Genomic DNA, 22629 nt, shown 5'->3' with positions numbered 1-22629 from the left:
GTATTAAATTAAATAACACTACTCATACCTTCAATGTGATACTTGAGTCTGCTTAGCTGCACACAGATGGCTGATACGTGGCGGAATCGTTGACAGTGCGAGCCTCATTTCTTCATCGATGGATTTGAGTTTCTCCCTCTTGGATGCTTTAATTTCAGTTAACTTTGAGAAGCCCAGTCCACACATATATGTAATTGAAAATGACAATAACATATTAACTGCCAGCCGGGTATTCACTCCTCAATGACAACAATATATTTCCAAAAACATTTCGAGAAATTTTAATTTCAATGTTCTGTTTGATTTTAAATCTGCCAGTTCCTCTTGTACGAGTATATTATTCGAAAGATGTTTTAAATCCACAATGAATTGATCAGGAACCCAGTCGAAAAATGAACACTCTCTCCAAAATAATTCTTGAACTTCTGCTGCAAGATTAGGCCTACTAAATGTTCTTTAATAAGTCCATCAACACTTTATTACCGTCAGCAAGGGGCCATACAGTTGGAAACATCTCAAACGACCCATTTTCAATAATCTTATCCACAAATTCTACTTATTCATAAATTCTTAAATCCTATCCATATTAGTCAGAATATTTTTGTTCCTACCTTGAATTTTTCTGTTAAGCTCATTCAAATGTACGAAAATATCGGAAATATATGCCAACTTAGATACCCATCCATCATCTGCAAATAAATCCGCGTAGCCTACTAATGCCCTTAATTGTCAAAAATTGCAACTACCTTCTCTTTGAGTTCAAACATTCGTGCTTAACACTTTACCTTGCGATAACCATCACACCTCAATATTTGGCAGAAGTGTAGTGCGGTCTGACCCATTTTCTGACACAAAACGGAAAAAATCCACATATTAGAGGCCGCGATGTGATTAAGTTCACGGTTTTTTACTACTTCGCTCATCACAATTTTCAGAGAAGATGGCAAAGACTTGGCTTCGCTTTGAGTGTGACAATGCTCGCTCCGTATGTTAGGATTTACTAAGCTTATACCTACTTTAGCCACGAATCTTTTCACTCGGCCTGTTATAGAAGCGGCTCCGTCTGTACAAACACTAACGTAATACTCCTATGTTAATTCATTATGGACCAAAGATTCATTAGTTGCACGAAATTTTTCTTCACCAATTGCTCGCTTGTGCAGTTCTTTGCAAAAAAAATGCAATTACATCCCCATGAATGTACAGAATGTATGGAAGAAGTTGTGCGTGACCGCTAATATCAGTGGACTTGTCTATCTGAAGTGAAAACTTCTGACTTCTCTTTATTTTCTCATTCATAATGTCTTCGATGTCACTGGACATGTCACTAACTCGGCGGCTGATTATGTCAAGAGAGAGAGGAGCTTCTGAATTCAGGATTATTCTCACAATTTCTTTACAGACAGGCATTAAAGTTTCAGCTATTGTGTGTTTGTTTGGCCTTTGAAATAAGTTTGGCAACCTTATAGATAGTTCCTGTACTTTTTGAGAAACATGTACCGTCGTCGTCATGAGTGTCACTAGTTCTTTTTTTATTTTGTTCCAATAACCGACGAAAATAATTCACATCTTTTCTTGACATTTAACTTAACATATGTCACTGTTTTGTTAACAAATGTCGTTTCAATTTACTGCGAACCATAGCAGCATTAGTCTTCTGAGTTTTTCACCACACACAACACACCCGGAGATGGAACATGTTTTGTCACCACACCATTTTAATTTTAATTTAATTTTATTAATTTCTTACAATAATAGGTAAATGTTCCCTCATACAGTAAGTACATTCCATCTTGTGCAGGCACACCGGTTGCGGAACACTGGCCTAGGCCCAAATAACTTACTGAAAGAAAACCACTACACCATCATTCGCTAATAATTTACACCCCTTTATCACCATGAGAGCCACACTACTTAAATTAGTTAAGCGTTGTTATGTCATAAGTTAAGCTTTATTAACAGAATTCATAATTTTATTAATTTTAACTTGGAAAATGAACGCTTCCTCAGATACATTTGTTACAAAGGTAGTCAGAAATTCTCATAGCAATTTCCAACTCGAATAGCTATGAGGGGGGGGCAGAAATATAATTTATTTTTATATTATCATTTTAAATACCGGTGTCTTGGTTTTTGTTGATAGTGGAACTGAAATTAGTAAATTATTAATATGCTCCGTAATTTCCTTAACAGTAGCCTACGTTCTTCGCGTTCTTTAGCTACCGTTCGACTTGCACAACTACTTTCAAGCGCACCATTGATATTAACAGTGACAAGTTAAAAGAGAATAAAATTTAGTAACGTAGTAGACTCATTGACATGATCACTTACGTCCAAAATCTGAATTAATACTTTCGGATGTTGTGTAGCATAGGCCTAAATCATTTGAATATGAGTTCACATGGTTGTGACAATTAAAATAAAATAAAGTGTCATTCAATATAACTGTAGGACTAGGCCTATAACAATAGCCTACTGGCCACCGGAGTAGAGGCGCTTGGCTGCAAATCCGAAGTTGCGCTCGGAAGTGGGTTCGATTCCCACTTGGGCTGATTACCAGGTTGGGCTTTTTCCGAGGTTTTCCCCAACCGTAAGACAAATTTCAGATAATCGATGGTGAATCCTCGCCTCATCTCGCCAAATAGGCCTACCACCTATCACCAACCACTTCGACGCTAATTAATGTAGTAGTTGATACAGCGTCGTTAAGTAACCAACTAAAAATAGCAATACTGCGATATAGGCTCTATCTACAATAAATTAAGCTTAATAAGCTTAAAAGAATTTGATAAGATCTCTGATAAAATATAATAAGTTATGGGCCTACAACATTAGTCATTGACATAGGCTATAAACTATATAGGCCTACTGGCTCTGTTGTTAGGCGTACGTAAATTGTATTGGTTGTAAGTTGAGAGGCAAAGATCATGCGATCAGATGGCTCGGGTTTGAATCCCGATTGGAGCAAGTTACCTGGCTGAGGTTTTACCGGGATTTTCTTTCAACCCAATAGGAGCAAAATGCTGGATAACGATCGATGTTGGATCACGAAATAATTTCACCGCCATTATCACCATCGTTTCATTCAGACACTAAATAACTTGAATGTTGATACAGCATCGTAAAATAACCCAGTAAAAAGAACTAAAAAAATAAGAACATTCGAGAGAACTGTGTTTAGGTAAGAGACTTAGCCGCTCTTCAAGCATAACAAGAATATATAATAGGCCTATATATTTTATAAGGGAGAGTATGCAGCTGAGACATACAGTAGGCTAGCTATAGATAGATGCAATTTTTTGTAGGACAGTAGGCCTACACAACGGGAAAAACATAATTTTTCCTGAATTCCACATTAATTCTGCAATAAAAGGATTCTGCAATTTTTGTTTAGTATTCTGAAAAAAAATTATTTAAAATAGTTAAAAATTAAGCTATTGTAATTTAAATACTTCTGAAGTCCCCAGTAGCTTAATTTGAGGTTCTCTCTCGCGCATCACTTCAGTCAGTAGACTGTTAATATCGGCTTGAAATAAACGGAGCTTAATTTCAATTATTGTAACACAAGAACTTGCAGAAAGTCTTGCCTATAGTTTTAAACTCACGAAACAAAATTTTATGCGGAAATTCACTGAATGCTTTGTTGACATCGAAATAAAGACTATTGAATCGGTTTACTAATTATAATTGATGGTTGTAACTTAGTCTACATGAGCTGCTGCTAGGAAGTCAAAAGGAGCATAGCAATGGGAAAGGTTCTTTTAATAGAGAAATGATCATCTTCTGCGGACCTCTGGAAAATAAACTAAGGAAGAAATTGGTGAAGTACTCTGTGTGGAGTGTGGCATTGTATGGGGAAGGAACATGGACATTAGACTACGATGAAGTAAAGAGAAACGGCTAGAAGCATTTGAAATATGAATATGGTGAACAATGGAACGTGTGTAAAAGACAGATAGGATAAAAAATGAAGCTGTGTTACAGTAAAAAGAGTCAGTGAATGAAGAATAAAGCTGAAAGTGATAAGCAAGAGAAAAAGAAATTGCCTGGGTCACTGACTGTCTGAAGGATGCACTTGAAGGAATTGTAAACGGAGGAAAAGTTCGGGGCAGATGAAGATATCAGATGATAGACAACATTAAGATGTTTGGACTAAGAGGAAGGCGGAAAATAGGAAAGCTTAGGCCTATAGAATGTTAGTTTTGCTATGAAGGACCTGTGCTCTTGAGTAGAAAACTATGAATGAATAATATTTTTCGCACAGGTGCATAAACAACAGTAGCCTATAGTCTATATCCTTAACAGTAGACAAAGTCATTGACCAGTTTCAAAGTTAAAGTGAGACTAAATAAACCACAAGTAATCCTACGGTTTGTGTTAATAGGCCTACACAATTTTTAAGTAGGCAGATACTGTATGACAGAAACACTTTTATTAGATTGATCTTACTCAAAATAGGGGCTGGTTAAATTCTAGCGGTATTTTAAATTTCAACATTTTTATATGAATCTTAAAATTACGTTACATTTATTTAGATACATCAGAGTTCCACGAGTAGGTGCTTTCTCAATTCGACACTTACTGAATCTCTAAGTTATTAATAATTAATATGCGGAAAAGCCCACAATGTGCAAGAGTTATAGTTCTTTTTAAGAATAGCAACCATCACTGAATGCTTGTTCAAACTTTCTATCTCTCATCCGCACAGAATTTCCCCAGCGATTCCATCCGCAAGTTGCATCTCAGTACGTGGCATCGCTCACAGAGTTCGCCACATCTTTTGCACCTGCAATCGGGGCGTGGTTCATGAAAGCCTTGACCCGTGCACAGAAAGCCTATTGGCTCAAGCCGAAGTCTCCCTGTGCCCGCTCGTTGAACATGGCGTTGCTCGTGTAGAACTCCTCCCACATGCTCGCTTCCTTCTGCTGGAGTTCTTGCAAGAGTTAGTACGCTGCAGTGGCTGGAAGCAGCAGCTTCGGATTCAGTTCTGCCAGGTAAAACTTCTCTCTTGTCTGTTCATATATAAGGCGTGAGGGAGTGTATTGGAGGTTACATAATTTTAATTTTCATTACTCTAGTTTTATTGTATTTCATTGCAATTAATAATATTATTGATTATATTCGAAACATTCATTCAAACCAGATGAATATTTCTGTTTTCCTAGCGGCAGACAAATCCATTACTACTCTCAAAATTTAAAAGTAACTAAATCAAAACAAACACTTCGTAGAGCTTATGTTAATACCTAATGAAAAAAACAATAGGGCGAACTTTATGTGTAGGAGAAAAATACTTTAGTGAAATAGGAAGGAGTTAAATTCTATTTGATATTTTGAAGCTACAATCTTCATTAAAACTTAAGAACTAAGCAAATAGGCTTATAATTTTGGTACCACTGCACCCTCAGTAACTGATTTTGAGCTTCTCTCCGGATCACTCCGTCAATTCAGGCTATTAATGTTGGTATGAAAGAAGGGAACTTTAATTTGTTATTCAAATTTTGTTTCATTGTTATTGTGATTATTATTATTATTATTATTATTATTATTATTATTATTATTATTACTAGTCTACTGCTAGGCCTATTAAAAGTATTGCTATATGCATGCACTCCTGATGGATATGTCATATTTATTTCTCGGTAGGTTATTTAATTACTAATTTGAATGTTAAAAAATAAATAAAATAGTTAACAGTAATAATCGAGTTTAAAAATAGGCCTAGCTTGATCTTTGTCTGTAGGACTAGAACACCACCTTTTAGACTGAATTATAAGTTTATGAACACAAAGTGTTAGTTAGTGTTTAATTTTTAATTTCTTGTAGTGTGACGTGTTCAAGAAGCTTAAAATTATTTAACAAAATTTGAGCTATTTCCTCTTATTTCACCAGTGGCAATTAATATCGAAAAATTTAATTTCATGTGTCATAGCATTATTGATTAAGACTTATTATTATTATTATTATTATTATTATTATTATTATTATTATTATTATTATTATTATTAGCCTATTGCCATATGCATAGAGTAAGCACATAACGGATATACCAAATTTTGCTAATGGTACACAATTTTATTAGATAATTAATATCAGAATGGAATAACAAGACACAATAATAGACAACGTATATAGGACTAATTACTTATATTAACCTACAATCTTTGAAATAAATTCTTATTATTGGGAGAGGTCCATTATTTTTAAGCCTGTATAGAGCCTAAGCTATTCGTATTTTCGGAAGGGAAATACTGCAATCTCTTTAAATTAAATTCTTTATACACTGCTTAATATTGAATCGAAACAGATTAGAATCATGAAATCGACTGACGTTTGGTGTTTTGCAGCTTAGCAGAGTGTAGGCCCAATTTTATAAGGTAGGGCTAAATTGTGTTAAAATACATGTTATAACTTACGCAAATATTTCATCATTTACACTTCGATTAGGAATTTCTAAGATACAGTATTAAGGTCCACATAACGTCATTCTAATGACAGTTACACATTTCATTTTTTAGTTAATAACCTGCACGAAATTTCCAATTCAGTAGTAGTCTATTTGTATCTACGCAACGAAATTGTATAGGCCTACTACATTAAAAAAAGAAATAGGCTATATATTTTATTACATATTGCCTTCTTGCTAAGTTTCAGGTCTAAACTGAATCACTTCACATATAGCCTATTATAAAATTAATAGAACTGCATGTAATTGTTGAATTCTAATTAGCCTATAATATCATGTGGAATTTACACACATTTTACTGACGTTCTTTTACTTTTGTTTGGAAATTATATTGGATTTTCGTTCTTAAGTTATACAAATTTCAAATTATTAAAAATTACGCAATCTGCAGAAAAAGGTCAAATGAAATAACAGAATTATCAAATTTGTAACTTTAATAATCATATATTATCCGTAACTGGTATAATCCAATAAACTGTTGCCAAGGCGAACTGTCATGGCGGACGCGCGCAAAGCTACTACGTAAATCAAATTAAGCATGTATGCATGGGAGCCAACACTACACTCCTTACCGATCAACGAGTTAGAAAGGTAGTCTTCTCTTTCTAACTCGTTACCGATAGCGATGAGAGAAAAGCTGCCATCATGTATTTGAAAAGGTAATAAGTTGTAACTGTATTAAATCGTGGACGTAGTTTACAGACAGAACACCAGAGTCGCAATGACACTATGCTTTCAGCTCAAGATACCCGTACGGCAAAGAACTGTACAACAAACAAATTATTACCCGGGTTCGAACCCCGAATAAATGCAATTCCAAAACATATGTATGAGTATGACAGAAATGCAAATTGTTGCAAAACCAGATCATATAATCCCCTATGACAGGAAAGGAAATACACTGAGAGCACATAGAGTGGACTGAGAGGACAGAGAATGGACTGAAAGAACAGAGCGTAGACTGAGAGGACATTAAAGTGGACTAAGAATTAAGAGGGTGGAATATAAGTACAGACAGTGGACTGGGAGAACAGAGAGAGGCCTGGTTGGACTGTGAGTGGACTGAGAGAACCAGATAGGACAAAGATGAGAGAGAGTCGACTGAGAGGACACAGAGTGGACTGAGAGCACATACAGTTGACTGAGAGGACAAAGAGTGGACTGAGAGGACATTGAGCGGACTTAGAGCACATAGAGAGGACTGAGAGGACAAAGAGTGGACTTAGAGCACATAGAGTGGACTTAGAGCAGATAGAGTTGACTGAGAGGACATAGAGTGGACTGAGAGCACATAGAGTGGATTTAGAGCACTAGAGTGGACTGAGAGGACACAGAGTGGACTAAGAGGACATAGAGTGGACTGAGAGGACATAGAGTGGACTAAGCGGACATAGGGTGGACTGAGAGTGAACTAAGAGGACATAGAGTGGACTAAGAGGACATGGAGTGGACTGAGAGCACACAGAGTGGACTGAGATGACAGAGAATGGACAGAGAGCACATAGAGTGGACTGAGAGAACTGAGAGTGGACTGAGAGCACATAGAGTGGACTGAGAGGACAGAGTGGACTTAGAGCACATAGAGTGGACTGAGAGGACAGAGAGTGGATTTAGAGCACATGGAGTGGACTGAGAGAACAGAGAGTGGACTTAGAGCACAAAGAGTGGACTGAGAGAACAGACAGTGGACTGAAAGGATATAGAGTGGACTAAGAGGACATGCAGTGGACTGAGAGTACATGGAGTGGGCTGAGAGCACATAGAGTGGACTGAGATGACAGAATGGTCTGAGAGTACATAGAGTGGACTGAGAGAACAGAGAGTGGACTGAGAGGACATAGAGTGGACATAGAGCACATAGAGTGGACTTAGAGCACATAGAGTGGACTAAGAGGACATAGTGTGGACTTAGATTACAGAGAGTAGACTGAGAGTACAGAAGGTGGACTGAGAGGACATAGAATGGACTTAAAGCACACAGAGTGGACAGAGAGGACAGAGAGTAGACTGAGAGGACATTGAGTGGACTTAGAGCACATAGAGTGGACTTACACGACAGAGAGTGGACTGAGAAGACAGAGAGTGGACTGAGAGGACATAGAGTGGACTGAGAGGACATAGAGTGGACTTAGAGGACAGAGAGTTGACTGAGAGTGGACTGACAAGACAGAGAGTGGACTGAGAGCACACAGAGTGGACTGAAAGGATATAGAGTGGACTAAGAGCACATAGAGAGGACTGAGAGGACAGAGAGTGGAATTGAGAGGACATAGAGTGGTGTAAGGGGTCATAGAGTGGACTTAGAGGACATAGAGTGGACTGAGAAGACGGAGTGGACTAAGAGGACATAGAGTGGACTGAGAAGACAGGGAGTGGACTGAGAGGACATAGAGTGGACTGACAGGACATAGAGTGGAGTGAGAAGACGGAGTGGACTAAGAAACACATAGAGTGGACTGAGAAGACAGGGAGTGGACTGAGAGGATATAGAGTGGACTGAGAAGACAGGAAGTGGATTGAGAATACATAGAGTAGACTAAGAGGACATAGAGTGGACTGAGAAGACAGGGAGTGGACTGAGACGACATAGTGTGGACTGAGAAGAGAGTTATTGGACTGAGAGTACATAGAGTGGACTGAGAAGACAGCGATTGGACTCAAAAGACATAGAGTGGACTGAGAAGACAGGGAGTGGACTGAGAGGACATAGAGTGGACTGAGAAGACAGGGAGTGGACTGGGAGGATATAGAGTGGACTGAAGGGACTTAGAGTGGACTGAGAAGACAGGGAATGGACTAAGAGGACATAGAGTGGGCTGAGAAGTCAGGGAGTGGACTGAGAGGACATAGAGTGGACTCAGAAAGCAGGGAGTGGACTGAGAGGACACAGAGAGTGGACTGAGAAGACTGGGAGTGGACTGAGAGAACGTAGAGTCGACTGACAGGTCTTAGAGTGGACTGAGAAGACAGGGTGTGGACTAAAGCATAGAGTGGACTGAGAAGACAGGGAGTGGACTGAGAGGGCATAGATTGGACTGAGAAGACAGGGAGTGGACTGATAGGACATAGAGTGGACTGAGAAGACAGGGAGTGGACTGAGAGGACATAGAGTGGACTGAGAGGACACGGAGTGAAGTGAGAAAACAGGGAGTTGACTCAGAGGACATAGAATGGACTGAGAGCACATTGATTGGACTGAAGAGACAGGGAATGTACTGAGAGAACATAGATTGGACTGAGAGTACATAGAGTGTACTGAAAATACAGGGAGTGGACTGAGAGTTCAGGGAGTGGACTGAAAGGACTTAGAGTGGACTGAGAAGACGGGGAGTGGACTGGGAGGACATGGAGTGGACTGAGAGGTCAAGGAGTAGACTGAGAGGACACTGTGGACTGAGGAGACAGGGAGTGGACTGAGAGGACTTAGAGTGGACTGACGGGGAGTGGACTGGGAGGACATGGGGTGGACTGAGGGGACATAGAGTGGACTGAGAAGACATGGAGTGGACTGAGAAAACATAGAGTGGACTGAGAGGACATAGAGTGGACTGAGAACACAGGGAGGGGACCGAGAGGACATAGAGTGGACTCAGAAAACAGGGAGTGGACTCAGAGGGCATAGAGTGGACTCAGGAGACAGGGAGTGGACTGAGAGGACATAGAGTGGACTGAGAAGACAGGGAGTGGACTGAGAGGATATAGAGTGGACTGAGATGACAGGCAGTGGTCTGAGAGGACATAGAGTGGACTGAGAAGACAGGCAGTGGACTAAGAGGACATAGAGTGGACTGAGAAGACAGGGACTGGACTGAGAGGACGTAGAGTCGACTGAGAAGACAGGGAGTGGACCTAGAGGACATAGAGTGGACTGAGAGGACAGGGAATAAACTAAGAGGACATTGAGTGGACTGAGAAGGCAGGGAGTGGACTGAGAGGACATAGAGTGGACTGAGAAGACAGGGAGTGGACTGAGAGGACATAGAGTGGACTGAGAAGACAGGGAGTGGACTGAGAAGACATGGAGTGGACTGAGAAGACAGGGAGTGGACTGAGAGGACTTAGAGTCGACTGAGAAGACAGGGAGTGGACTGAGAGGACATAGAGAGGACTGAGAATACAGGGAGTGGACTCAAAGGACATAGAGTGGACTGCGAGGACATTGAGTGCACTGAGAAGACAGGGAGTGGACTGAGATTACATAGAGTGGACTGAGAAGACAGGGAGTGGACTGAGAAGACATAGAGTGGACTGAGGACACAGGGAGAGGACTGCGAGGACATAGAGTGGACTAAAGGGACATAGAGTGGACTGAGAAGACAAGGGGTGGACTCAGAGGACATAGAGTGGACTCAGAAGACAGGGAGTGGACAGAGAGAAGAAAGAGTGGACTGAGAAGACAGGGAGTGGACTGAGAGGACACAGAGTGAACCGAGAAGACAGGGTGTGGTCTCAGAGGCATAGAGTGGACTGAGAAGGCAGGAAGTGGACTATTAGGACATAGAGTGGACTGAGAAGACAGGGATTGGACTGAGAGTACATATAATGGACTGAGAGGACAGGGAGTAATCTAAGAGGACATTGAGTGGACTGAGAAGACAGGGAGTGGACTGAGAGGACATAGAGTGGACTGAGAAACAGGGAGTGGACTGAGAGGACATAGGGTGGACTGAGAGGACATAGAGTGGACTGAGAAGACATGGAGTGGACTGAGAAGGCATGGAGTGAACTGAGAAGACAGGGAGTGGACTGAGAGGACATAAGGTGGACTGGGAAGACAGGGAGTGGACTGAGAGGACAGAGTGGACTGAGAATACATAGAGTGGACTGAGAAGACAGGGAGTGGACTGAGAAGACATGGAGTGGACTGAGTAGACATGGAGTGGACTGAGAGGACATGGAGTGGACTGAGAGGACACGGAGTGGACTGAGAAGACAGGGAGTGGACTCAAAGAACATAGAGTGGACTGTGAGGACATAGAGTGAACTGATAAGACAGGGAGAGGATTGCGAGGACATAGAGTGGACTAAAGGGACATAGAGTGGACTAAGGAGACAGGCAGTGGACAAAGAGGACATGGATTGGACTGAGAAATGAGGGAGTGGACTGAGAGGACATAGAGGGGACTGAGAAAGCAGGGAGTGGACTGAGATTACATAGAGTGGACTGAGAAGACAGGGAGTGGACTCAAAGGACATAGAGTGGACTGAGAAGACAGGGAGTGGACAGAGAGGATATAGAGTGGACTGAGAAGACAGGGAGAGGACTGCGAGGAAATAAAGTGGACTAAAGGGACATAGAGTGGACTGAGAAGACAGGCAGTGGACTAAGAGGACATGGATTGAACTGAGAAGTCAGGGAGTGGACTGAGAAGACATAGAGAGGACTGAGAAAACAGGGAGTGGACTGAGATTGCATAGAGTGGATTGAGAAGACAGGGAGTGGACTGAGAGGTTAGTGAGTGGACTAAGAGGACATAGAGTAGACTGGGAAAAGAGGGAGTGGTCTGAGAGGACATAGAGTGGACTAAGAGGACATTGAGTGGACTGAGAAGACAGTTAGTGGACTGAGGCGACTTAGAGTGGACTGAGAAGACAGGGAGTGGACTGAGAAGACATGGAGTGGACTGCGAAGACAGGGAGTGGACTGAAAGGACATAGAGTGGACTGAGAGGACATAGAGTGTACTGAGAAGACAGGGAGTGGACTGAGAAGACATGGAGTGGACTGAGAAGACAGGGAGTGGCCTGAGAGGACTTAGAGTGGACTGAGAAGACAGGGAGTGGACTCAAAGGACATAGTGTGGACTGCGAGGACAGAGTGGACTGAGAAGACAGGCAGTGGACTAAGAGGACATAGATTGGACTGAGAGGACATAGAGAGGACTGAGAAAGCAGGGAGTGGACTGAGATTACATAGAGTGGAATGAGAAGACATGGAGTGGACTCAAAGGACATAGAGTTGACTGAGAAGCCAGGGAGTGGACAGAGAGGATATAGAGTGGACTGAGAAGACAGGGAGTGGACTGGGAGGACATAGAGTGGACTGACAAAAGATAGAGTGGACTGAGAGTACATAGAGTGCACTGAGAACACAGGGAGAGGACTGAGAGGACATAGAGTGGACTGAGAAGACAAGGTGTGGACTCAGAGGACATAGAGAGGACTCAGAAGACAGGGAGTGGACTGAGAGGACAAAGAGTGGACTGAGAATACAGGGAGTGGACTGAGAGGACACAGAGTGGACTGAGAAGACAGGGAGTGTTCTGAGGGGTCATAGAGTGGACTGAGAAGACAGGGACTGGACTTAGAGGACATAGAGTGGACTGAGAAAACAGAGATTGGACTGAGAAAACAGGGAGTGGACTGAGAAGACAGGGAGTGGACTGAGTGGACATAGAGTGGACTGAGAGGACAGGGAGTAAACTAAGAGTACAATGAGTGGACTGAGAAAACAGGGAGTGGAATGAGAGTATATAGAGTGGACTGAGAAGACAGGGAGTGGACTGAGAGGATATAGAGTGGATTGAGATGACAGGCAGTGGTCTGAGAGGACATAGAGTGGACTGAGAAGACAGGCAGTGGACTAAGAGGACATAGAGTGGACTGAGAAGACAGGGACTGAACTGAGAGGACATAGAGTGGACTGAGAAAACAGGGAGTGGACTGAGAGGACGTAGAGTCGACTGAGAAGACAGGGAGTGGACCTAGAGGACATAGAGTGGACTGAGAGGACAGGGAATAAACTAAGAGGACATTGAGTGGACTGAGAAGGCAGGGAATGGACTGAGAGGACATAGAGTGGACTGAGAATACAGGGAGTGGACTGAGAGGACATAGAGTCAACTGAGTTGACAGGGAGTGGACTGAGAAGACACGGAGTGGACTGAGAAGACAGGGAGTGGACTGACAGGACATAGATTCTACTGAGAGGACATAGAGTGGACTGAGAAGACAGGGAGTGGACTCAAAGGACATAGAGTGGACTGCGAGGACATTGAGTGCACTGAGAAGAGAGGGAGTGGACTGAGATTACATAGAGTGGACTGAGAACACAGGGAGTGGACTGAGAAGACATAGAGTGGACTGAGAAGACAGCGAGAGGACTGCGAGGACATAGAGTGGACTAAAGGGACATAGAGTGTACTGAGAAGAAAGGGAGTGGACTAAGAGGACATAGAGAGGACTGAGAAGTCAGGGAGTGACTGAGAGGACATTGAGTGGACTGAGAAAGCAGGGAGTAGACTGAGATTACATAGAGTGGACTGAGAAAACAGGGAATGGACACAAAATGCATAGAGTGAACTATGAAGACAGGGAGTGGACAGAGAGAACATAGAGTGGACTGAGAAGACAGGGAGTGGACTGGAAGGACATAGAGTGGACTGAAGGGACATAGAGTGGACAGAGAAGACAGGGAGTGAACTATGTGGACATAGAATGGACTGAGAGGACATAGAGTGGACTGAGAAGACATGGAGTGCACTGAGAAAGCATAGAGTGGACTGGGAGTACACAGAGTGGACTGAGAACAGGGAGGGGACTGAGAGGACATAGAGTGGACAGAGAAGACAAGAGGTGGACTCAGAGGACATAGAGTGGACTCAGAAGACAGGGTGTGGACTGAGAGAACAAAGAGTGGACTGAGAAGACAGGGAGTGGACTGAGAGGACACAGAGTGAACCGAGAAGACACGGTGTGGTCTCAGAGGCGTAGAGTGGACTGAGAAGGCAGGGAGTGGACTATTAGGACATAGAGTGGACTGAGAAGACAGGGATTGGACTGAGAGTACATATAGTGTACTGAGAGGTCAGGGAGTAATCTAAGAGGACATTGAGTGGACTGAGAAGTCAGGGAGTGGACAGAGAGGATATAGAGAGGACTGAGAAGACAGGGAGTGGACTGAGAGGAAATAGGGTGGACTGAGAGGACATAGAGTGGACTGAGAAGACAGGGAGTGGACTGAGAAAGCATGGGGTGGACTGAGAAGACAGGGAGTGGACTGAGAGGACATATGGTGGAGTGGGAAGACAGGGAGTGGACTGAGAGGACAGATTGGACTGAGAATACATAGAGTGGACCGAGAAGACAGGGAGTGGACTGAGAAAACTTGGAGTGGACTGAGAAGACATGGAGTGCACTGAGAGGACATAGAGACGACTGAGAAGACAGGGAGTGGACTGAGAGGACACAGAGTGGACTGAGAAGACAGGGAGTGGAGTCAAAGGACATAGAGTGGACTGCGAGGACATAGAGTGGACTGATAGGACAGGGAGAGGACTGCGAGGACATAGAGTGGACTAAAGGGACATAGAGTGGACTAAGAAGACAGGCAGTGGACTAAGAGGACATGGATTGGATTGAGAAGTCAGGGAGTGGACGGAGAGGTCATAGAGGGGACTGAGAAAGCAGGGAGTGGACTGAGATTACATAGAGTGGACTGGGAAGACAGGGAGTGGACTCAAAGGACATAGAGTGGACTGAGAAGACAGGGAGTGGACAGAGAGGACATAGAGTGGACTGAGAAGACAGGGAGTGGACTGAGAGGACATAGAGTGGACTGAGAAAACAGGGAGAGGTCTGCGAGGACATAGAGTGGACTGCGAGGACATAGAGTGGACTGAGAAGACAGGCAGTGCACTAAGAGGACATGGATTGGACTGAGAAGTCAGGGAGTGGACTGAGAGGACATAGAGAGGACTGAGAAAACAGGGAGTGTACTGAGATTACATAGAGTGGATTGAGAAGACAGGGAGTGGACTCAAAGGATATGGAGTGGACTGAGAAGACAGGGAGTGGACAGAGAGGACATAGAGTGGACTGAGAAGACAGGGAGTGGACTGAGAGGACATAGGGTGGACTGAGAGGACAGGGAGTGGACTAAGAAGACAGGGAGTGGACGGAGAGGACATAGAGTGGACTGAGAGGACAGGGATAAATGTTATAGGACATTGAGTGGACTGAGAAGACAGGGAGTGGACTGAGAGGACATAGAGTGGACTGGGAAGACAGGGAGTGGACTGAGAGGACATAGAGTGGACCTAGAGGACATAGAGTGGACTGAGAAGACAGGGAGTGGACTGAGAAGACATGGAGTGGACTGAGAAGACATGGAGTGGACTGAGAGGACATATAGTCAACTGAGAAGACAGGGAGTGGACTGGGAGTATATAGAGTGGACTGAGAAGACAGGCAGTGGACTCAAAGGACATAGAGTGGACTGAGAAGACAGGGAGAGGACTGCGAGGACATAGAGTGGACAAAAGGGACATAGAGTGAACTGAGAAGACAGGCAATGGGCTAAGAGGACATGCATTGGACTGAGAATTCAGGGAGTGGACAGAGAGGACATAGAGAGGACTGAGGAAGCACGGTGTGGACTGAGATTACATAGAGTGGACTGAGAAGATAGGGAGTGGACTCAAAGGACATAGAGTGGACTGAGAATACAGGGAGTGGACAGAGAGGACATAGAGTGGACTGAGAAGACAGGGAGTGGACAGAGAGGACATAGAGTGGACTGAGAGGTTAGGGAGTGGACTAAGAGGACATAGAGTAGACTGGGAACAGAGGGAGTGGACTGAGAGTACATAAATGGACTAAGAGGACATTGAGTGGATTGAGAAGACACGGAATGGACTGAGGCGACATAGAGTGGACTGAGAAGACAGGGAGTGGACTGAGAAGACTTGGAGTGGACTGCGAAGACAGGGAGTGGACACAAAGGACACAGAGTGGACTGAGAAGACAGGGAGTGGACTGAAAAGACTTGGAGTGGACTGCGAAGACAGGGAGTGGACACAAAGGACTTTGAGTGGACTGAGAAGACAGGGAGGGGGCTGTTATTACATAGAGTGGACTTAGAGCACATAGAGTGGACTGAGAGAACATAGAGTGGACTGAGAGCACATAGAGTGGACTTAGAGCACATAGAGATGACTGAGAGGACATAGAGTGGACTGAGAGGACAGAGTGTAGACTGAGAGGACAGAGAGTGGACTGAGAGGACATAGAGTGGACGTAGAGCACACAGAGTGGACAGAGAGAACAGAGAGTAGACTGAGAGGACATAGAGTGGACATAGAGCACATAGAGTGGACTTAGACGACAGAGAGCGGACTGAGAGGACGGAGAGTGGACTGAGAGGATAGAGAGTGGACTGAGAGGACAGAGAGTAGACTGAGAGGACATAGAGTGGACGCATAGGACAGAGAGTTGACTTAGAGTGGACTGAGAGAACATAGAGTGGACTTAGATCACATAGATTGGACGGAGAGGACATAGAGTGGACTGAGAGCATATAGAGTGGATTTAGACCACATAGAGTGGACCGAGAGGACATAGAGTGGACTAAGAGGACATAGAGTGGACTAGGGGGACATAGAGAGGACTGAGAGGACAGAGAGTGGACTGAAAGAATTTAGAATGGACTATGAGTACATGTAGTGGCCTGAGACTACATTGAATGGACTGAGAGCACATAGAGTGGACTCAGATGACAGAGAATGGACTGAGAGCACATAGAGTGGACTGAGACTACAGAGAGTGGACAGAGTGCACATAGAGTGGACTGAGAGGACATAGAGTGGACTTAGAGCACATAGAGTGGACTAAGAAGACAGAGAGTGGACTTAGAGCCCATAGAGTGGACTGAGAGGACAGAGAGCACATAGAGTGGTCTGAGAGGACAGAGAGTGGACTGAGAGCACATACAGTGGACTGAGAGAACATAGAGTGGACTGATACCACATAGAGTGAATTGAGAGCACATAGAGTGGACTAAGAGGACAAAGAGTGGACTGAGAGGACAGAGAGTGGTGTCAGAGCACATAGAGTGGACTCAGAGCACATAGAATGGACCGAGAGAACATAGAGTGGACTGAGACCACATAGAGTGGACTGAGAGCACATAGAGCGGACTAAGAGAACAAAGAGTGCACTGAGAGGACAGAGAGTGCACTGAGAGGACGTAGTGTGGACCGAGAGGACATAGAGTGGACTGAGAGGACAGCGAGTGGACTAAGAGCACGTAGAGTGGGCTGGGAGGACAGAGAGTGGACTTAGAGCACATAGAGTGGACTGAGAGGACAGAGAGTTGACTTAGATCACATAGAGTGGACTGAGAGGACAGAGAGTGGGCTTAGAGCACATAGACTGGACTGAGAGAACCGAGAGTGGACTGAGAGGACATAGAGTGAACTTAGAGCACAAAGAGTGGACTGAGAGGACATAGAGTGGACTGAGAGCACATAGAGTGGACCGAGAGGACATAGAGTGGACAGAGAGGACATAGAGTGGACTGAGAGCATATAGAGTGGACTTAGAGCACATAGAGTGGATTGAGAGGACATAGAGTGGACTGAGAGGACAGAGAGTAGACCGAGAGGACAGAGAGTGGACTGAGAGGACATAGAGTGGACTTAGAGCACATAGTTTGGACATAGACGACAGAGAGTGGACTGAGAGGACAGAGAGTGGACTGAGAGGACAGAGAGTGGCCAGAGAGGACATAGAGTGGACTTAGAGCACACAGAGTGGACAGAGAGGACAGAGAGTAGACCGAGAGGACATAGTGGACTTATAGCACATAGAGTGGACTTAGATGACAGAGAGAGGACTGAGAGGACAGAGAGTGGACAGAGAGGACATAGAGTGTACTTAGAGTACAGAGAGTTGACTGAGAGTGGACTGACAGGACCGAGAGTAGACTGAGTGCACATGGAGTGGACTGAAAATATATTTCTCCAAATGGCGGCTTCAACACTTGCAGACTTCTAACTCACGAGTACAGGCTGTAACAAAAGACACATTACAGTGCTTCCATTCGTCATGAGGTATAGAAATTCTTATACATTCAAAAATTTAAAATAAAAATATTATAGTTCAGACACATAATCTGATGACATTAATTCGTCTATTTAGGCACAGAAACTTAATCATTTAGAAAAGCCAAAAACATATTTTGAATAATTTACTTTTTTCTGACGTTAATAAAAATAAAACAGAGTTCAGGCAAGTTTGGGGGGCAGAGACCCCCAGGCCCCTCCCCCATAACTCCACCTATGCCTGTCCTATGTCACAGAGTTGCCAGATTGCGTGAAAACTAGCGGTTTGGTGTACTCCGAAGCCCTGTTTGAGACATTTGTACTTACGGCAATTTGCAAACTTTTTGGCTACTAGAAATTTTGGCGAACGGAATTAGGGCGGAAGAAAACTCCTTATCAACCTAAACAAACCTAACGTTTTCTTTCGTTTTTCTTTGAGTTCATATTTGCATGACATGGTTTTCGATGTCTAAATCAATGATTTCCTATAAAACTCTTGCCTATACGATTATTGTAACCACGTTTCAGCAAGGAGTCAACACGTAAGAGTTTCCTCGCATTACTTAGTAATAAAACGGAGCGTTGCTTCATGCTCTCAAGCATTTGCTACAATAAAACCTGAGGTACGTAAATAGGTAACTGAATCTTGTGGAGTGAAGCTGATCTATCGAAATGGCTGAGTTTGATGGATATTCAATGGCCTCTAAAGTTGTATAAGAAGTACAGAGATTCACTTTCGAGAGATAACAAAACTTTGTACCGATTTAATCAGGAAATGTGGATTGTTTAACCGACTATTTCTTAGGTGACACAAACCAAATCAGAGGTAGCGCATTTAAATATTTCCTTAACAGATTTGCAGAGGCTATTATAAGGAAAAGCGTGCAAGACTCTGAAAACTACTGTCAAATCACAGCTGATAACATACGAAATGTCGATTACCTCTTTATTTACATCTTACACCAAATGTAAATTACATGAAATTATCAGTTCTGGTGGGCCTATTATGCACTGGAATGAAATGGAATTTCGGGAGAGGGGCACTATGACCCAGCACTGCTACCTATAACGATCTGTTGCACTAACCCTCAAGCTAGGCACATTCCCAAACTCAGACCGGCTGACTACAATAAGGTGCGCTATGTATCTAGGTTTCGAGTAGGCAAACCCACTCATCCCTAGGCCATTCCCTCCTTACGTCACTAGCCGGCATTCGAGGAATGCTATGGAATAATGACTGAATGGAGAAATGTTGACAGAATGAAGTAGATTCCTAATCAGGGAAAACGGGATAACCCCGAGGAAAACCCAACTGCAACCTTGTTCACCACAAGTGTCACTATGGATTCTACAATTAAAGATCCCATACAAACCCGACTCTGTCAGAGAGTTACGCCTTATGACTTGTTATAAAAGTTTATTCATTTGTCGTCCTAGAAGTTCGTTTTTTTATGATGTGTAGTACTCGATTTCTTACAAGTAGGCCTAGTCGAACCGTTATGTTGTTCGGTACCGGTACTTGCTTTGCTTTTTTCATTTGTATTTTAATCCTAGTATTTTTTCAATTGTCTTTTGATCCTAGCATATCGCTATATAATTAAGTTTACTGTTACCCTATTATTTTGAGAAAGGAGAAAGTTACACAACAGAACTGGTTGCATTGTATTCTACACCTGATATAATTAGGAACATTATATCCAGACGTTAGAGATGGGCAGGAAAGTGTAGCATGTATGGGTGAAACCAGAAACGCATATAGAGTGTTAGTTGGGAGGCCGGAGGGAAAAAGACCTTTGAGGAGACCGAGACGTAGGTGGAAAGTTAATATTAAAATGGATTTGAGGGCGGTGGGATATGATGATAGAGACTGGATTAATCTTGCTCAGGATAGGGTCCTGTGGAGGGGCTTATGTGAGGGCAGCAATGAACCTCCGGGTTCCTTAAAAGCCAGTAAGTAAATAAGTATGTTTATAGGCACCCTAACCCTTTTTTCGATATTTATAATTTCTGCAAATGCGGCGGATTTATTTTTGCCACCAATTCGGTAACATTGACTTCTGAAATATAACAACTGTAAAATGCTTAATGAAGTCCATAAACAGAAATAAATATTTCCCTTTTTTCTAAACATCAGCCTCCGTGTCACTCATAGCTCAATCACTAATTCTTTCGATCGAAATACACGTGCCGGTATCGCTTGTTGTGGCTTGACTGACCTCGACCGACGACTCTACTGATACGAACTCCCACGCGAGGTGAAGCAAACTATGTGAGCAAGCTACAGCACGTACAGTAGGAACAAGCTCCGATACTTACTTACTTATTTACTTACTTTTAAGGAACCCCGCCCTCACATAAGCCCGCAATTGGTCCCTATCCTGAGCAAGATTAATCCAGTCTCTATCATCATATTCCACCTCCCTCAAATCCATTTTAATATTATCTTCCCACCTACGTCTCGGCATCCCCAAAGGTCTTTTCCCCTCCGGCCTCCCAACTAACACTCTATATGCATTTCTGGATTCGTCAATACGTGCTACATGTCCTGCTCATCTCAAACGTCTGGATTTAATGTTCCTCATTATGTCAGGTGAAGAATACAATGCGTGCAGCTCTGCGTTGTGTAACTTTCTCCATTCTCCTGTAACTTCATCCCTCTTAGCCCCAAATATTTTCCTAAGAACCTTATTCTCAAACACCCTTAATCTCTGTTCCTCTCTCAAAGTGAGAGTCCAAGTTTCACAACCATACAGAACAACCGGTAATATAACTGTTTTATAAATTCTAACTTTCAGATTTTTGGACAGCAGACTGGATGATAAGAGCTTCTCAACCGAATAATAACACGCATTTCCCATATTTATTCTGCGTTTAATTTCCTCCCGAGTGTCATTTATATTTGTTACTGTTGCTCCAAGATATTTGAATTTTTCCACCTCTTCGAAAGATGAATCTCCAATTTTTATAGTTCCTTTTCGTACAATATTCTGGTCACGAGACATAATCATATACTTAGTCTTTTCGGGATTTACTTCCAACCCTATCGCTTTACTTGCTTCAACTAGAATTTCCGCGTTTTCCCTAATCGTTTGTGGATTTTCTCCTAGCATATTCACGTCATCCGCTTAGACAAGAAGCAGATATAACCCATTCAACTCCAAACCCTGTCTATTATCCTGAATTTTCCTAATGGCATATTCTAGAGCGAAGTTAAAAAGTAAATGTGATAGTGGATCTTCCCGCTTTAGCCCGCAGTGAATTGGAAAAGCATCAAATAGAAACTGGCCTATACGGACTCTGCTGTATGTTTCACTGAGACACATTTTAATTAATCGAACTAGTTTCTTGGGAATACCAAATTCAATAAGAATATTATATAAAACTTCTCTCTTAACCGAGTCATACGCCTTTTTGAAATCTATGAATAACTGATGTACTGTACCCTTATACTCCCATTTTTTCTCCAATATCTGTCGAATACAGAAAATCTGGTCATTAGTCTATATATTACGCCTAAAACCACACTGATGATCCCCAATAATTTCATCTACATATGGAGTTATTTTTCTCAAAAGGATATTCGACAAAATTTTGTACGACGTCAATTAAAGGGATTTTCCTAGAAAGTTACTACAGTTAGTCTTGTCCCCCTTCTTAAAAATAGGCACGATTGTGGACTCCTTCCATTGTTCTGGTACAATTTCCTTTTCCCAAATTGCAAGTACAAGTTTATAAATTTCGTTAGATAATGCCCTTCCACCCTCTTGTATTAATTCTGCTGGAATTTGATCAATACCTGGAGACTTGTACTTTTTCAGAATTCCTATCGCAATTTCGACTTCAGAAAGTGTGGGTTCCGGTATAAATGGCTCAGCAGTTTGTATTTGAATTTCGTCCTGATCATTTCTATTTGGCCTATGTGTATTTAGTAGTTGCCCAAAATAGTTTTTCCATCTGTTCAGGAGTGAATGAGAGTCTGCAAGTAAGTCACCTTTCTCATCCTTGATCACGTTTACCCTTGCCTGATATCCGTTTAAATTCCTTTATACCCTTATATAAATCTCGAATGTTTTTATTCTTACTATTTGTTTCTACCTCATTCAGTTTTTCCTTCAAGTAATCTCTCTTTTTATTCCTAAGTGTACGACTTGCTTCCCGTCTTTCATTGAAATAATTATCTCTATTCTCCACAATTGGATCCTGTAAGAATTTCAATTTTGCCTGTTTCCTTCTATCTACTACAATGCACCAATCTTCTTCAAACCATGGTTTCTTTTTCTTAGTTTCATGATAACCTATGCTCTGCTCAGCTGCAATTTTGATATTATCTCGGATATTCGCT

At 42.7% G+C, this 22629-nt stretch overlaps 1 protein-coding gene across 1 annotated transcript in view; it reads left to right on the top strand.

Annotated features, from left to right (window-relative positions):
• Positions 1 to 4930: 4930 nt before the first annotated feature.
• Positions 4931 to 22629, top strand: part of LOC138708008 (uncharacterized) — a 90135-nt gene continuing 72436 nt past the window's right edge. Inside the window, exon 1 of the mRNA XM_069838117.1 lies at positions 4931 to 4994. The gene's annotated coding sequence lies outside the window, so the exon portion shown is untranslated. The remainder of the gene's footprint in view (positions 4995 to 22629) is intronic.

Source organism: Periplaneta americana, chromosome 10, assembly GCF_040183065.1.
Source record: "Periplaneta americana isolate PAMFEO1 chromosome 10, P.americana_PAMFEO1_priV1, whole genome shotgun sequence".
NCBI lineage: Eukaryota > Metazoa > Arthropoda > Insecta > Blattodea > Blattidae > Periplaneta > Periplaneta americana.
This window is presented reverse-complemented; position numbering and strand designations above follow the sequence as displayed.